The sequence below is a fragment of the Palaemon carinicauda genome, chromosome 31, assembly GCF_036898095.1.
Source record: "Palaemon carinicauda isolate YSFRI2023 chromosome 31, ASM3689809v2, whole genome shotgun sequence".
NCBI lineage: Eukaryota > Metazoa > Arthropoda > Malacostraca > Decapoda > Palaemonidae > Palaemon > Palaemon carinicauda.
In genome coordinates this window covers 16964248-16981163 of record NC_090755.1, presented here as the reverse complement: position 1 = coordinate 16981163, position 16916 = coordinate 16964248, and the positions used below count along the sequence as shown (strand labels likewise).

The 16916-nt window shown below is 34.7% G+C and overlaps 1 long non-coding RNA gene across 1 annotated transcript; it reads left to right on the top strand.

Moving 5' to 3' along the window:
* Window positions 1-13370: 13370 nt before the first annotated feature.
* On the top strand, window positions 13371-15269 carry LOC137624891 (uncharacterized). Its single transcript, XR_011040779.1, has 2 exons — window positions 13371-13827; window positions 14435-15269. It is a non-coding gene; the product is annotated as an uncharacterized lncRNA (long non-coding RNA).
* The last annotated feature ends 1647 nt before the right edge of the window (window positions 15270-16916 follow it).

The window sequence follows — 16916 nt, the reverse complement described above, 5'->3', positions numbered from 1 at the left end:
CACGTGAAGGTCAAGGTCACTTGAAGGTCACGTGAAGGTCAAGGTCATGTGAAGGTCAAAGTCACATTAAGGTCAAGGTCACTTGAGGGTAAAGGTCACGTGAAGGTCAAGGTCACTTGAAGGTCAAGGTCACTTGAAAGCCAAGGTCATGCTACCAACACACAAACAGTCAAAAGTCCTTCAACCTCAGTGTCAGGTAACTGCCAAGGCCATTGAATGGTTAAGCTAAATTAAAGGTCAAACGTTACTTGAAAGTCGAAGTCACATCAATTCATGATTCTAGGACATATGGCGCTCTAGGTCACCTTGGCGGAGGTATGTCCTCTACGAGGACCATGTCCGCGTTCAGGACTTGCTCACTTGTTTTAATATGAAAGATGTAGTAAATGTATAAGGCTCGGTACACAGTTCTACTGTATACTATCTAATGTTATGATTTGATACACGAAACGTAGAACCAGATGATGATTGCTTTCATGTAATGGCAATTACATTTAAGTTAACTTTCTTAAGAATACAGGCTGCTGTTGAAAGGTGTAATAAAATATACTCGGTAAAGGGAGGCTAAGTACAAGTACAGATGAGGCGAAGATAATATATTCTACAAACAAGAAAATAAGCATACTAACCCAAATTAAGATTGATAACAATATCATTGAAGGGGTGCATAGATATAAATGTCTAAAATATTTATAATTGTTGTGTGACAGTCCAACGCTTATTTGGATGCATGAACCAGGCAAGAGCAATATCCTACCAGATATTGAATACATTGAATGAATGAATGATCTGAGGTTCTCTGGCATCCTGACATCGAAGGTCATTGACGGCGATATCGTTTATTATAAATAAAGATTAAAAGATTTTTCAATTAAAACAAGAAAAGTAAATATGTTATAAAAGTTGAACAGTATTAAGACGCCCTGCTTCTGATATAAATTTAAAAATGTCACTAGCATTGAACGACACATCATGTCCAAGGATCTTGGCAAGGATGGACCTGCTATCTTTACCACAAAATTCAAACAGATATCTATTTTGAAGGCTTTTTCTTGCTATACATGAGGAGCAGAGAGGAAAACCTTGTTGGTGTTTTATAAGGCATATACCTAAAGTAAAATTGAAGTATATTCATCAGCAGCTAGGGATATCTTAGAAAAAGTGGAGAAAATTCATAATATTGCTTTACGAGTTGTACAGGGAGCTAAAAATACATCGCCGATTGGATCACTACAAGTTGAGAGTAGCGTGGTTCCAGTAGGAATAAAAAGTTCGAAATGCTAAAGAAAATATTGCTTTACTACGTAATATTAAAATTTTTTTTTTTTTTTTATTAGCAAGACAGATTATACAGATACAGTTACAATAGTGTTTATATTATGCTACATAAATAATATTAAGGTTGCAAACATCTTAACTCACAATGAATTCCATATTTGATACATCTTACTTTTGTTTAATTCCAAAAGTTTGTTATATCGTTCTCCATCAATCATCCTTCGCTGCTCCAAAATATATCTTCGTATGAAAATGTTTGACATAATTTTGTCTCTGATATTTACATCTTCCATGTCACAAATATGGTCTCTAAGCATCCACAATGTTACTATGTAAGTACTGAACATAATGTTACAAATGTTAATTTTTATTCTACTTAATTTGGGAAAGACAAAGAAAATAAGCTCAATATTTCTACTAAATTTTGTATCACACAGATAACTCATTAATTCCCTTACCCAGATTAGCACTTTCTTCGTTTTATCACAATCATAAAACATATGAATAGGGACGTCCTCTTTCCCACAGTTTAGACAATATGAAGAATCTGCCAAATTCATAACATGTAATTTTTTCCTTGTTGGCTGTGCCTGGTGAATATACTTGTAAATAACAGTCCTATCCTGGACATCAAGGAATTTACTGTTAATATTTTTCCAAATGCTTTCCCAGTTAAACAGAGGGAAATTCTCGACAACTTTCGGAATTTCATCTTTTCTAATACCTTTATAAATTGTTTTACTATTCATTATTGGAAAATTTTTGCATCGAATAATTTTCCTTACATTATCTATACACACATTATAATATACATTACCAGTAAATCCATATTCATTACATTCAAAGTCACAGTTTATAATTCCATCTAATCTAAGTTTACAATAGTAATACATTAAAACATTGGGTTCTGATCCCGACAAATACAGTTTTAAGAAACTACTTATGAATATACTCAAAGCTTTGTCATGTAAGTCTTGGATACCCAGACCTCCTTCACTTCTGTGAAGCTTTAGCGTAGATTGTTTAATTGGCTGATAACGACCATTCCAGATATACTCAAATACCACTTTGTTTATTCTTTTGCACACTTGTATGGGAATAGGATACACATGCGATACATACCATAGTTTTGATAACACACAAGCATTAATGTATATAGCTTTTTGATGTAAGGTTAAAATTCTACTGTTCAACATGTTTAATGATGTCTCAACATTATTAGCTATATTATCCCAGGTACTATTCAAACCTAATACATAATCATTCGAATAAACAATTCCTAAAATCTTTATAGAATCAACCACAACTTCCAGGTAATCAAGTGGCCATGTGGTTTTCCCTCGGAAGTTACCAACGCCAATAATTTTGGACTTCTTGTTTCTATTTAGCACCGCTCCTGTAGCCTTCTCGTATTTCACAATTACTGACTCGGCTTCAACAATACAATTCTCTGTTCTAACTATGATGTTTGTGTCATCAGCATATCCTACAACACAAACTGAAACTTGTCTAGGAAGTTTAATTGACTTTATTTTACTTTTCCTAATTAGCCTGTACAAAGGTTCTTGGTGAATAACATAGAGGATCATTGATAGAGGACATCCTTGTCTAACAGATCGTTCAACATTGATAGGATTACCCATTATATGATTTATACACATTCTGCTACATATACCAGTATAAAGCATCTTTACCAGCGCAACAAAATTATCTCCGAAACCAAAAGCTGTCATCACCTTGAATAGAAATTCTATATCCACTCGGTCGAATGCTTTATTCCAGTCAAGAGACATAATTGCACAATCCAGATTTTTCTCATTTGCAAAATATATGATGTCCCTAACAAGCAAGTTACAATTAACGATTGATCTATCTGGCACGGCGCAGAATTGCCCTTGAGAAATTATTCTATCAAGGAGATTTTTAATTCTGTTACTCAAAATCTTAGAAATAATTTTATAATCAACACAAAGAAGGCTTATAGGTCTCCAGTTCCTCAATCTTTCTCTCTCTTCTCCTTTGTGTACTAAAGAAATTATTCCGGTTGATTGGGATTTAGTTAATGATAAATTCTCGAATTCATTTCTAACAACCTCATGAAATTCTTTCTTAATAATATCCCAGCAATATAAGTAAAATTCAGCGGGTATCCCATCTACACCCGGAGTCCGATTCAAATTCATTGATTTTGTAGCTATCCAGAGCTCCTCCAAAGTAACTTCCCTTTCGAGTAAATCATTATCCTCTTCATCTATCACCTTATCTATACTTGATAACAAATCGTCTTGTTCTGTGGTATCTAAATCAATCTTTTGATATAATTTCCTATATTCTGTTGTTGCATAATGTAGAATGGCTTCAGTAGAATCTAAATATTCCCCATTATCCGTCAACAGATTTTCCATTTTATTCTTAATTGCTCTTTCTTTCTGTTTCTTTATCAAATATGCTGAGAGTTTCTCGCCTTCATTACATTCTTCTAATTTTGCTCTTAACCTGATGCCTTCAACTTCCACCATTTTCAACTCTGTAATTTGATTCTTTAGATAATCAATTTTACCCTTATCAAAACCATCCATTTTGGAACATTCATGTTTTAGTCTACTTTCAAAATAATTGATCAGTCCAAATCGTTCATATTTTTTCATCTTACCACACCTTTGGAAAAACTTTGCTATATTTACTTTGGCGTATTCCTCCCACCATAAACTAATGTTCTGAAATCTATTAATATTCCTAACAAGACCGACCCAAAAATCCTTAAACTGAGACTTTATTTTTTCATCTTTCAATAGTGATGAATTCATCTTCCAAAATGGTACTCCGACCTTAATACTGGGATTTATGTTTAATCGCATTTTTATGGCTGCGTGATCAGAAAAGGAAACATGGACACACTCTACATTTTGTATTCTCTCATATAATCTAGCGACGTAGAATCTATCAAGTCTGGCACCATAATTACCCCTAATAAAAGTAAATTCAACAGAATTATTTAATGAGAACCATGCATCTTTTAGGCCAATGTTTCTAACCAAGTTTTTCAAAGCTATTGATTTATTGTGGGGATTTGGATTAGTACAATCACGGTCACTAACCACACAATTCCAGTCACCGCCAATTATAATGTTGTCGAGATTTCCCTTCATGTAATAGAGAAGTTCGGTACCTATTAGGTCATCTCGTTCCCGTTTAACATTACTACCAGATTGACCATATATATTGATTACTTGAAATTTAATATTTGAACTAGATAAACTTAAACTTATAATTCTATCATTCCAGTGCAATTCACACCTGTCTACCTTTATTCCAGAGTTTTTCCGAACAAAAATTAATGTACCACCTTTAAAACATAAAGAACCATTAAAGAATACATCAAAATAATCGCAGAGAACATACAAATCTTTCTGCATTTTCACATTGTGCTCCTGAATGAGAGCAATATCAACTCTATGTTGAATTAAAAAGGATTTTACAATATATTGTTTCCTAGTGTCATTCAGACCATTTACATTTATAGTTATTAGATTAATATACATTGTGATTAGTCAGTGGGTCTCATTTTTTCTTAACTTGCAACAGTTTGTTACCTGACGTCTCTACTTCGCTGCTTAAAGAGTCTATTCTTCTCTTCAGCGTTGAGCCCTTATGCCCAACGACTGTTGAACTTTGCCCTTTTCTTCCACTCTTTTTCCCATAATCTTTGCCCGTTTCCTTCTGAATCTCTCCACTGAATCCTTCTTGATTACCTTCACACGGTGATTCATGGTTCCGATCTGAGCAGATAGCAGTAGGTGGCTTTTCATCAAAACACCCACTTACCGCTCCTCCTTCGCTAGTTATACGGTCGACCATTAACAACTCATGCACACCAATTATTTCTTTCCAGGATGTCTTCTCCGTAACATCTTCACTATCTATAGATAATTTCATGTGGTCATTGTCGTCATCATCTTGAGTATTTTGTTCTGCATTCGCTTCCATTATTTCTTCGTATTCATCATCCTGTCCTAATTCGTTTTCTATAACTTTAATTACACTATCATCTTCGACCTCGCTGATTTCGTGTCCTATTCTTGCCGTCCTATTTTCAGTTGTATCTTGGCAATCTTCTATTGCCTGGCTTACCCGAATTACACCATCCTGCTTTTCCCCTGAATTTGTTTCATTTACCTTATCTGACTTTGTACCGTTTTTCAGAAAAACGTCAGTACGGATCTCTCTATTTCCACTAGTGTTTTCCAGTCCTTCATACGGTATGACGATTTCCTCATCTTGGGTAGAACTTTGATGTATTTCAGCTTCCACTTGCAGTCTAGTGATTGATGACTCAGCTTCTTGCACAATAAGTTTACTAACACCTTCGTTAGTCTTAATAAGGCTCTTTTCTAATGGAACAGCATTTATACTCTCATTATTAAGATTGTGTCGACTCATTTCTTGAACCCCCTTCTCCATTCCTCCCCCTCCTCGCCTAGGTAACTCAGGAAAATCATTGTTACTGAAAATATTAGTTCTCTCTAAGTATGGAGTGGAACATTCCGCTGCAAAATGGCTACTCATTCCACACCTTCGACACGTTTGTGTTTGTCCATTGTGCCACAAAGATAAATATTGACCCTTATAGTACAAACTTGAAGGAATGTCTTTTTTCTTAATCATCATTACTGTCCTAAGACCATTTAGAACGTGTTTATACCTATTTCCCGAGCATTTACTTTGCCTCACACCAAATACCTCGCCATATTTACTTAATATTAAAGCCACCTCTTCATCACTCATTTCAAATGGAACATTTCTTACACTTACATAAATCTTCGAACCTGATACGTTACACACTTTTACCCTCAATTTACCTTCGTCGATGGTTATCTCCTCATTTTCATATTCCGAACAAATTCTTGTAAAGGTAGATTCATGCTTGAACTTAACGTAATATTTCTGTCGAGAAATAGCTTGAATTCCGTATAGTTCATCATCGTCTAATTTCATGACATCACTGAGTATCTTCTCCATACATAAAAAGTCAATGAAACCATCAAGGCTAACTATTGCTATTGTATTCTGTCGCTTGATGGGAGTTTCAGCAACCAACCTTCCACTAACCCCCCTACCATCACTCCAAGAAAATGGAGCTGCCATTACGAGTATTGTTTATGTGAGTCTCTGTCTCAAACACGAGAATTAATAAAACTTACTGTTAAACCATAACACAGTAGTGTCGAGAGGATATTCAGCGCAAGGCGAGCACCAATTTCTGCCTGGGGCAACACCAGCCCCAGGCCATACTTCCACTGGCAGGTCCTCGTTTGAACACTTATTTTCGAATTTCGTCAATAAATTGAAAACGGTTTTCTTATGAAGTGTCACTGTTAGTACAGACAATTCTCTACATCTTCATGCACCTTCACTACTAAGTAACATTATGTTATTACTGAATTATCCTATTAAAAAGGGCGTTTTACTAGGACGTCTTCGAACAACAACACACCGGTCCGCCGGTTCTTCTTCCATAATATTAAAATAGTTCGTTAAGAATCACCCCAATGCAAGGAAAATGAAAACGATAACAGACTAAACGGTTAAAACTGGAACTTTGGTTACTTAAAAAATGATTATTGAATGGAAAGTCAAGTTAGAAAAGCAACGGGGAGAAGAAGCATTTCCTGTATTAATCCCTTGGCAGGGCATTAATGAGTAAGTCGGTATTGACCCAACGGATTCCATTGGCCAGAAAGAACCAAATGCTAAATTCGTTCAGGAATTTGAGTACAATGAAAACATAAAAGTTTCCTATTCACTCAGATATATTATGTACTGATGGGTACAGTATATAATTAATAGTGAGGAATGGTCCTGTTCGGCAGCGTATGTTATTACCAGTCTTAAATTTTGGTTTAAAGGTGACTCATGAATGTCTGAGCCAAGGGACAGTGACATTGCTATGGCAAGAAGAACAATGCCCTTGAGACTAACTATATATACATATGATCAAGGATAAGCCCCCTCTCCACCTGAGCTAGGACCAGGGAGGGCCAGGCAATGGCTGCTGATGACTCAGTAGGTAGACTTATAGGCTCCCAAAATCCCCATCCTTAGCTCACAAGCATGGTGAGGTTGCAGCCACTAAAGGAACTAACGAGTTTGAGCGGGACTCGAACCCCAGTCTGGCAGAGACGTTACCAATTGGGTCACAATAAATGTAGTTTTACATTAAATCCAGCTACATCTATACTTGGTGCTGAATTATTTGCTATATGCGAAGCGTTGATATGAACGAGAGGTAATCACATATTCTGAGACTGTAATATTCATAGATTCAATGACCTCTATTTCAATGATAAATCATAGATATACAAAGATTCAAAGCACCAGTGTATATTATACAGGAGATACTCGTTGAAATGAATAACAAAGATAATTATGTGGTAACTTGTTCGCCTAGCATTAGCATATCATCAGATCGATCCCAGCCCAAGGACGTGAGTTTAAGCTGTTTACTGGGGAAGCCACTGGTGTGTTGGGGGCATCGCAGCGGGGGAGGGGGGAGGGGGTTGGGCTTGCCTGGCTGACGTTCTGGTGAGCATCTATTCTGATGAAACTGGAACTGAAACCAGACACCTTCAACCTTTACCTATAGTGAATTCCAAGAATCTATGGAAATCTAAGGAAATACTTGGCAGATTAAACTGCAAAACAAGGACTATACGATCACTGTAAAAAAAACACTCGTTGATGACGGCGAAGAAAACAATACTAAAAATAAAGATTATAGCAACATTTCAAATTGAGTGGGATGGTATTAAATCAAGTAATTAGCTGAGTACATTTAATACTACTATAGAAGACTGGGAGGCAGCTTATTGTAGAAACAAGAAGATAGAAATCTTAATGGGAAATTTGAGAATTGGGCATGTAAGGGTAAATACATACTAATATAAATTCAAGATGATAAATGCAGCTCTATGTAGGACACATAATGTAGTGGGGATAATCTACACATAATCATAAATTGTAAAAAATATATGCAAAGAAACGGGCCAAAAATTGAATTGAAATTATTCAAATAAACTTTGAATAAACTACTGGGAGAATAAAAATATACAGGAGAGGGTGAACATGAATTTTATAGCCTTTTTAGATAATAACAACTTACTAAAATATGTTATGACCTGCAAAATTAACTATCCGAAAGAGGAATGATTATTAAATTTAGTCTCTATACCCACTTGAATTATCTTTTGTAGAGACTACATTTAATATGATATTTGTAAGGTAATGAAGAAATCACAAGCGGTGACTTTTAAATATTGATTGATGTAGTCTTAGAAAGTTTGTGAAAATGTTTGAATAAAGATGAACAATATCAATGGAAGTGAGAGAATGGATATTGTTTGATTACATGGTATTTTGAATAAAGATGAACAATATCAATGGAAGTGAGAGAATGGATATTGTTTGATTACATGGTATTTGGCTTCATGAGGTAGAATGAAAATACTCATTTCATTCAGTAAAGAACTTAACATTTACAATTTTTAAACGTCGCTCATGAATGACAGCGACAAGGAAAAAAGACAGTGCCCTAGCAGGACAATGCTTCAGAGAAGAATGACCAAATGTAGCCGCCTCTCCACCCAAGCTAGGACCCGGGAGGGCCAGGCAATAGCTGCTAATGACTCAGCAGGTAAACAAATAGCCTACCGAAAACAGCCCCATCCTAAACACACAAAGATGGTGAGGTTGCAGATACTACAAGAAACTAACGAGCTTGAGCGGGTCTCGAACACTAGTCCAGCAGATCGTCCGGTAGGGACGTTTCCAATAAGCTACGACAACCCTGATATGCTTATGTTTCTATTTCATCAACTACATTTATTAGTTCTAATGTCTATTACTAATATTTATTACTAAATTAGAGGACGAAAGAGAAGAAAGTGCAAATTTAAAAATAATGCAGGACATGAAAGGAGAATGAAAGGCCTGTGGGTTGCAAATGTTACACGAGGGTGAAACGAAACTGAAGAAATTTGATGGAAAATTAAAAATCAAAATACTGTATATGCCAGCACGTCTATGGACACCAAGAACATGGAGTAACGAATGTTCATATAGTTGGTGAAAGACGATTGGTTGGTGAAAATCGTCTGTTTCTGAATTATTATTGAGGGATATCAATGAGAGTCAATAAAGTACTGGATACATGTAGGAGCAAAGGTACAGGAAATGCCTACCTTACTATTGGGAAAATTTTAAGAATATGTATAAGATGGAGATGCAAATGGCGCAGTGTGCGTTAGGGGTTCAATGTGGTACTGATGAACCTACCGCACAGGCTGCAGGAGTATGTAGCAACCAAGGTTTTAAATGATTTCAGCACAGGCGTTTCATCAGATTCTATTTTGACTCAAGAATGAGAGAGAGAGAGAGAGAGAGAGAGAGAGAGAGAGAGAGAGAGAGAGAGAGAGAGAGAGAGAGAGAGAGAGAGAGAGAGAGAGAATGTGTGTGTCAACTGTCAAGGAGTTCTCTTTATGGACCATTTACCTCCTCCGCTTCCCCCCCCCCCCCAAAAAAAAAAAAAAACGCCCACAAACCGAGCTAATTTTTCCCTTCTCGGAAATTACAGCCGAAAAAAAAATATATATATATATACCGGCTTTTCTGACTTGAACTTATTCCCCCATTTCACTGAAAACGAAAGAGAAAAGAAATGCGATTACGGGGAAATCTCTTTTGCCGTTTGTTTGTTGCAATTAGCTGTTTGTCCGACCCAGGGAGCAGGAAAAATCCACACGGGTGCTAAAAACATGATCCGAAAGTAAAGGGCGAGCTTACCTGCTATGTGACAGGACAGGTTATTATTATTATTATTATTATTACTCACTAAGCTACAACCTTAGTTAAAAAGGCAGGATACTATAAGCACAAGGGCTCCAATGGGGAAAAATAGCCCAGTGAAGAAAGGAAATAAGGAAACAAATAAACTACAAGGGAAGCAATGTGCAATTGAAATAAAATATTTTAAGAACAGTAACAACCTTAATACAAATCTTTCCTATATAAACTATAAAAACTTAAAAAACAAGAAGAGGAAAAGAAATACGATAGAACAACGTTCCCGAAGTGTACCCTCAAGCAAGAGAACTCTACCCCAAGACAGCGGAAGACCATGGTACAGAGGCTATGGCCCTACCCAAGATTAGAGAACAATGGTTTGATTTTGGAGTGTCCTTCTCCTATAGGCGTTGAATATCATTCCTTTGGTTTATTCTATTGAAGAAATAATTTTCCATATGCAAAGGCATCCACAGTCGTATTTTGATGTTTTTATCACCAAGTTTCGGATGATATCGGAAACTACGGTACTCAGTTATTAGGATAACTTATAAAACCCTAAAACTTACTTTGTTATATCAATCACTAAACAAAAAAATTTGGTTTTCCAGCTAATGTTTAGTGCAAAACATGTTTGACAAAAATAATCAAATTACAATATCTATGAATCTCTTTTACCAAAAGTAAAATATGCTTTGGTCTTTTGTGTGAGAACGTACTTTTCGTATTGCATCAAGAAAAGTTTTAATACACCGAATTAAAACTTTATTATATGAACGCAACTTGTAAATTAAACGTCTACGGAAAAAATGCATAAAACCTCACAAAGAAATGCTAAGGAAGGGAGTTCATATTATTATTATCAATATTACTAGCTAAGCTACAACCCTAATTGGAAAAGCAGGATGCTATAAGCCCAAGGGCTCCAACAGAGAAAAATGGCCCTGAGAGGAAAGGAAATAAATAAATTACAAGAAAAGTGATGAATAATCAAAATAACATTTTAAAAATAGTAACAACATAAAACAAACTCATATAATTAAACTAAGAAAAGAGACATATGTCACCCTGTTAAATATAAAACCATTCGCTGCAAGTTTGAACTTTCAAAGTTCCATCGATTCAACTACCTGATTAAGATGATCATTCAAACCAGGTCATAGCTGGAATAAAAATTATTTATATATCAAACAAACATATGCAAATGTTAATTTAAAAGCCGCTCATGGATGGCAGATGCAAGGGACAGTGACATTCCCATAGCTAGCAGGACAATGCCCTAGAGACTGTCCAAATCCTCTCTCCATCCAGGCTAGGACCGAGGAGGTCCCGGCAATGGTTGCTGGTGACTCAGCAGGTAGACCAAAAGGCTCCCCCAATCCCCCCATCCTTAGCTGTCAAAGGTGAAGAGGTTGTAGACACTAAAGGAACTAAGGAGTTTGAGCGGTAGATTAGCGTCAGGCAAGGCCGCTTCCAATCGACCACCGCAACCCTAATCAAGTAGTTCTCCAAACAAGAAGTGTCCTTCCATAGACAATAAAAACAAGAAAACGGTCACCACTACTGCAATCCTTAAACTGCTGAGTCATGGATGAAGACTTCACGCCCATTCATCCTCAACTACACGCTTATACACCTAAACAATAAGCCGACGGAATGAGAAATCCAATGTTTTACTTAAACTATGCCTCTATTATTACTAAAAAGAGGAGATTAACCAGCCAATGCGTCAAACTCTTACAGAACTGGCCCGATTTAATATACATGAAATATAATGGATAAAAATAAATAAATTGAGGTAGCCTCTAAGTTAATCAAAACATATCGTGGATGAATTTGATTCATGCCATATAGGTCACATGCCAAACGCAGGGACCCTGGAAAGCCAATCAAGGCCGAGGTTAATTAAAATTGAAAAGAAGTTGGGCAGCAAGAGGGAAAAATAGATTAGAGAGAGAGAGAGAGAGAGAGAGAGAGAGAGAGAGAGAGAGAGAGAGTATGAAAGTGGTAAGAGACTGCTAGATATTTGTGATAAAAGGCTAAACAGTGAGACACTGCAAAGACCCATTACTAGTGTATACAGTCTACTAAGGGAGGAGCACTGATGACACTACCTTCCTACGGGAGAGGTGGTAAGGGAATGTATTTGCCTATTAGGAAAAGATGGAATATGGATAACCCGAGAAATCAGAGGAGGGAAGAGAGCACCAAAGCTTTAAAGTCTTGAGATAAAAATTGAATGTTATCCCGGCTTCCACTGACCATGAGAGCTGCTAAGCCATTTTCAAAATTAAATCCGATCATCAGCCGATATTGATATTATTATTATTATTATTATTATTATTATTATTATTATTATTATTATTATTATTATTATTATTATTACTTGCTAAGCTACAGGCCTAGTTGGAAAAGCAGAATATTCATTGTGCGACTTACCAAATATTTTAGTCACTTCAGTAATTTTCTAGAAACCTTAATGTCTAACTATACCAAATCCCTTTAGTTACACGTCTTCCACATCTTGGGGTAGAGTTCTCTTACTTGAGGGTACACTCGAGCGCACTATCTTATTTTTCTTCCTCCCGATATTTTGAAGTTTTTATGGTTTATATAAGAAAGATTTATTTTAACGTTGTTACTGTTCTTAAAATATTTTATTTGAATTGTTCATTACGTCTCTTGTAGTTTATTTATTTCCTTATTTCCTTTCCTCACTGGGCTACTTTCCCTGTTGGAGCCCTTGGGCTTATAGCATCCAGCTTTGTCAACTTGGGTGGTAGTTTAACAAATAATAATATTAATAAAAATAACAACAACAACAACAACAACAACAACAACAACAATAATAATAATTTTCACAATTGTTTAACATCAGTGAAAACAATCAAATATTGCCCACGTAAGCACAGTTTGGTTCCTGGGAATGCAATTGCAATACTGATTAATTATTTAAACACTAATCCTTCAACGCGTTTAAATTCATATCATTAATACATAAGTGATATAATTCTCTATACTAAACTCAAACATGGGAAAAGCAATCCCTATACATATTTCTTAAGTATCTTTCATTTCTATATAAGAATTGCTAGCATATATCTCAGGCTCTTGCTGTTTCCATAACTAGGCCAAGGAAAGATAATAAAACCAGATATAAAAACAGTTTAAACTGTAAATTTGAAATTTAATATTAAGTACTCTCTTGTTTGTCTTCCGGTAACAACCATGGTAACAAGTGTCCGTACCAATGATAGGTCCTTGACCAGTAACTATCCAGTTCGGCTCGTTAAATTTCCCCTGATATTTGCAAGCCAAAGTCTAACTTCAAACTGACAACACCTCGTAGTGTGACCCTAACTTCCAAGAGTATTTTAGCTTACAGATATTTTTGCATTTTAATATACTTTTATTTCGTTTTTTTTTAAAGTATGTTGATCATTGTGGTGTATATAAAACTGGGAATTCTTGCGACATATATGTTCTTCAGACTGTATCGTTGGTGGAACATGAGAAGTTCGTCTGAAACTCAGGTCATTTGCAAATGTTCTATGATTGATCCTCGCATGGCGTCTTTCCTTCCTGGAACTGAAGTGACTCGCAGACCGGATCACATTTACGTCGATGGCGAGGATAGACTGCATTTTGTCTACAACAATTGCAGCTCTATCGACAAACATTTCTAAAGGGTGACGGCGTCAAAAAATCGAAGTAAGTTTATAATGTTTATATGTAAATTTTATTTGCTGAAAACGATTGTGTTTGAAGGTCTTTTGTAAGGATCTTCTGGTGTTCTTAGGTTTTATATAATTATTTAATGCAATCACTCCTGACTACAGCAACTTACTTGAGCTTTAATCCCAGCAAAGGTACACCGACAGAATTTAGGGCCTTGTATAACTACCATAATTCATAAGATCTAAGAAATCTTCGTGGTAAAGTATCTATAATCTTATGAAGAGTAGCTTTCGTATGTTTACCAACAAACACTTTTAAAAAAAATTTAATTATATAATTTCTTAACACAAGAAATCACTTTATTTACTCTAGGGAAAAACTAGAAATGTCATTATATCATAATGCCCACGATAGTATTCTCTGCAAGTTTTAAATTGGTGATAGCAAAGCGAACTTTCTCATTGACAATCAATTGAGTTTAAGGAACATTTTATTAAACTTTTGATTTAAACTTTATGAATATTTCTAAATACCTGATGTTTATACATTTAGCAATCTAATTTTGAGGTTGTTGCTTTTACTAGCACCATAAACTACTTGATCGTTTGAGTAAAATTAAACATTTTTTTTTTTTTTGCAGGAATGGAGACGCCGAAACAACGGTTGCCCCAGATAGAAATATTTTTGACTAACTGGAATTTTCACCGATTGTTTTTTTTAATATTGATTTTATCAGTCTACGCTGGAAGGGTCTACAATGTTTTTTCTTTTATTATTATTCTGTTGTTCATGGTTTGTTTATTAACGATGGGTAACCTTGCCTTAACGTACGTACTTTAGAATGAAACTGAACCTTACAGTTTTACTTATTTCTAGCATCGTTTATCACCAGTTATCAGATTAAGCTGGAGTTACTGTTTTATAGGTTTTACTTTACACTGTTAGGACTGAAACTTTTATAAAACTTTATAAAAATTGTTTCTATGAAAGTTCCTGTATTTAGGTATAATTATATTTGCCTGCAAAATATAAGCTTTACCTAGTAACAATTATTTTTTCATAAACTTTTTGAGACCGATCTACATTAGTTGAATTATTCATGGGGGTGAATAAAACTTTTCTCCAAATTAAACCAAAGAAGGTACCAAGTTTTTTAGATAAAAAGTTGTTGCTTGATTATACGTAAAGTGTTTGGAAACTGTTACAATAATCATTATTTTGGTAAAACTGCTACACTTCAATAAAGAAAATACATTTCTGGGGTTATCTACTTCAAAATATATTAAAGTTTCCAAAATCATGTACACAATGCCAAAATATATAAAATGAAGAAACCAATTTATTTTAATTCAATTATATATAAAATAACTCCATTGTAACTCCCCCGATGTGAAATGTGCTTTGCAAGATTCGCATGAACCCGACGCATCAACTACACATTTCAGTCAATTTTGTACATACATTTATAAAACTTTCTCTCGTGTTTCACTTCATAAAATGCAACAACAAATGCACCTGTTTCTAGTTCACTGCAAGACAAAGGCCTCAGACATATCCTTAGTCATGTCTGGGTTTTGGTCAATTTTCAGCACCAGTGAGGATTGGTCGTGGAGGGAGAGTTATGTCTGATTGCTCACAGTAAACCAACCTACTATGGGTGGCCAATTAGTATAACTTTGCTGATGATGGCAATACACAAATCCTTAAACCACAATAAGGTATCTCCACTCAAATTTAATTTATATTGAAACCCCCTTTCTCCTTTACCATATTCACCACAAAAGACAAGAAGTTCTGGTTCACGAGCAGACCATTACACATGAACAAGTTTTCCAATTCGGTTAGAAAAGTTGTCATTTGGACAATGTTATAACTGTGGCGTGAGGAACGGGGGTAACAAAAGTCTCATAATGTTGAAACTACTCTGGGGCGTCCTTTATTCCATCAACTTTTTTGTTCTAAGTTTTACAGAAATATAAATCAAAATAAATATAATAAAAATGAATTAATAAAAATCATATAATTTCATATGACTGACAATTCCATCATAGTTTATTGTACAGAAGTCCTTAACTTATAAAGACCATTGTTACATTTCCAAGCGATTTTCTGAAAAAAGTTTTTTCTTTTTTATATGATTTTATCAAGTGTGTGTGTGTATATATATATATATATATATATATATATATATATATATATATATATATATATATATATATATATATATATATATATAATATATATTTATGTATGTATGTATATTATATAATCTATCAAAACATATATATGTTATATCAAAAACGTAATTTTTTGTAGATACCTTATTTTATTAACTGGTCTCAACATGGCGAGGGAAATGTCACCAGTTGCATGACTATATAAGAAAGTGGCCTCTTTCCACAAACCACACCTCACCATGATCTTTAGCCCTAATTGCCTTCTAATAGCCATGACTTCTCCATCACAAGACTTGATACTACACTGTATTCTAGAAGTTTTATTCCCGCTGTGATAAAGTTGTGGAATGATCTTCCTAATCGGGTAGTTGAATCGGTTGGACTTCAAAAGTTCAAACTTGCAGCAAATGTTTTTATGTTGAACAGGCTTACATAAGTCTTACTTTATAGTTTATATATGAAAGGTCTGTTTTATATGTTCTTAAAGTATTTTATTTCAATTGTTCATTACTTCTCATAGTTTATTTATTTCCTCAATTCCTTTCCTAACTTGGCTATTTTTCCCTGTTAGAGCCCTTGAGCTTATAGTATCCTGCTTTTTAAAATTGGAATAATAATAATAAATAATAAATATTAAATAATAATTAATAATAAATTAATAATAACTAATAATAGATAATACTAAAATAAAAATTAATAATAAAATAAAATTATTAATAATAATAAAATGATAATAATAATAATAATAAAATAATAATAATAATAATGAAGAAGAAGTCATCCCAATGCGTAGAGTCGAATAGTCACTTAACCTAGCCATTCTCGTAAAGCAAAGCTAAGTCGCTGTATGGCAGTCTTCAATGAACGGTTGTTCTCATACAATCGCCCATTCTCTATTGTTTAATGACAACAGTCCTTATAAATATGCTTTCCACCTAATTTAGG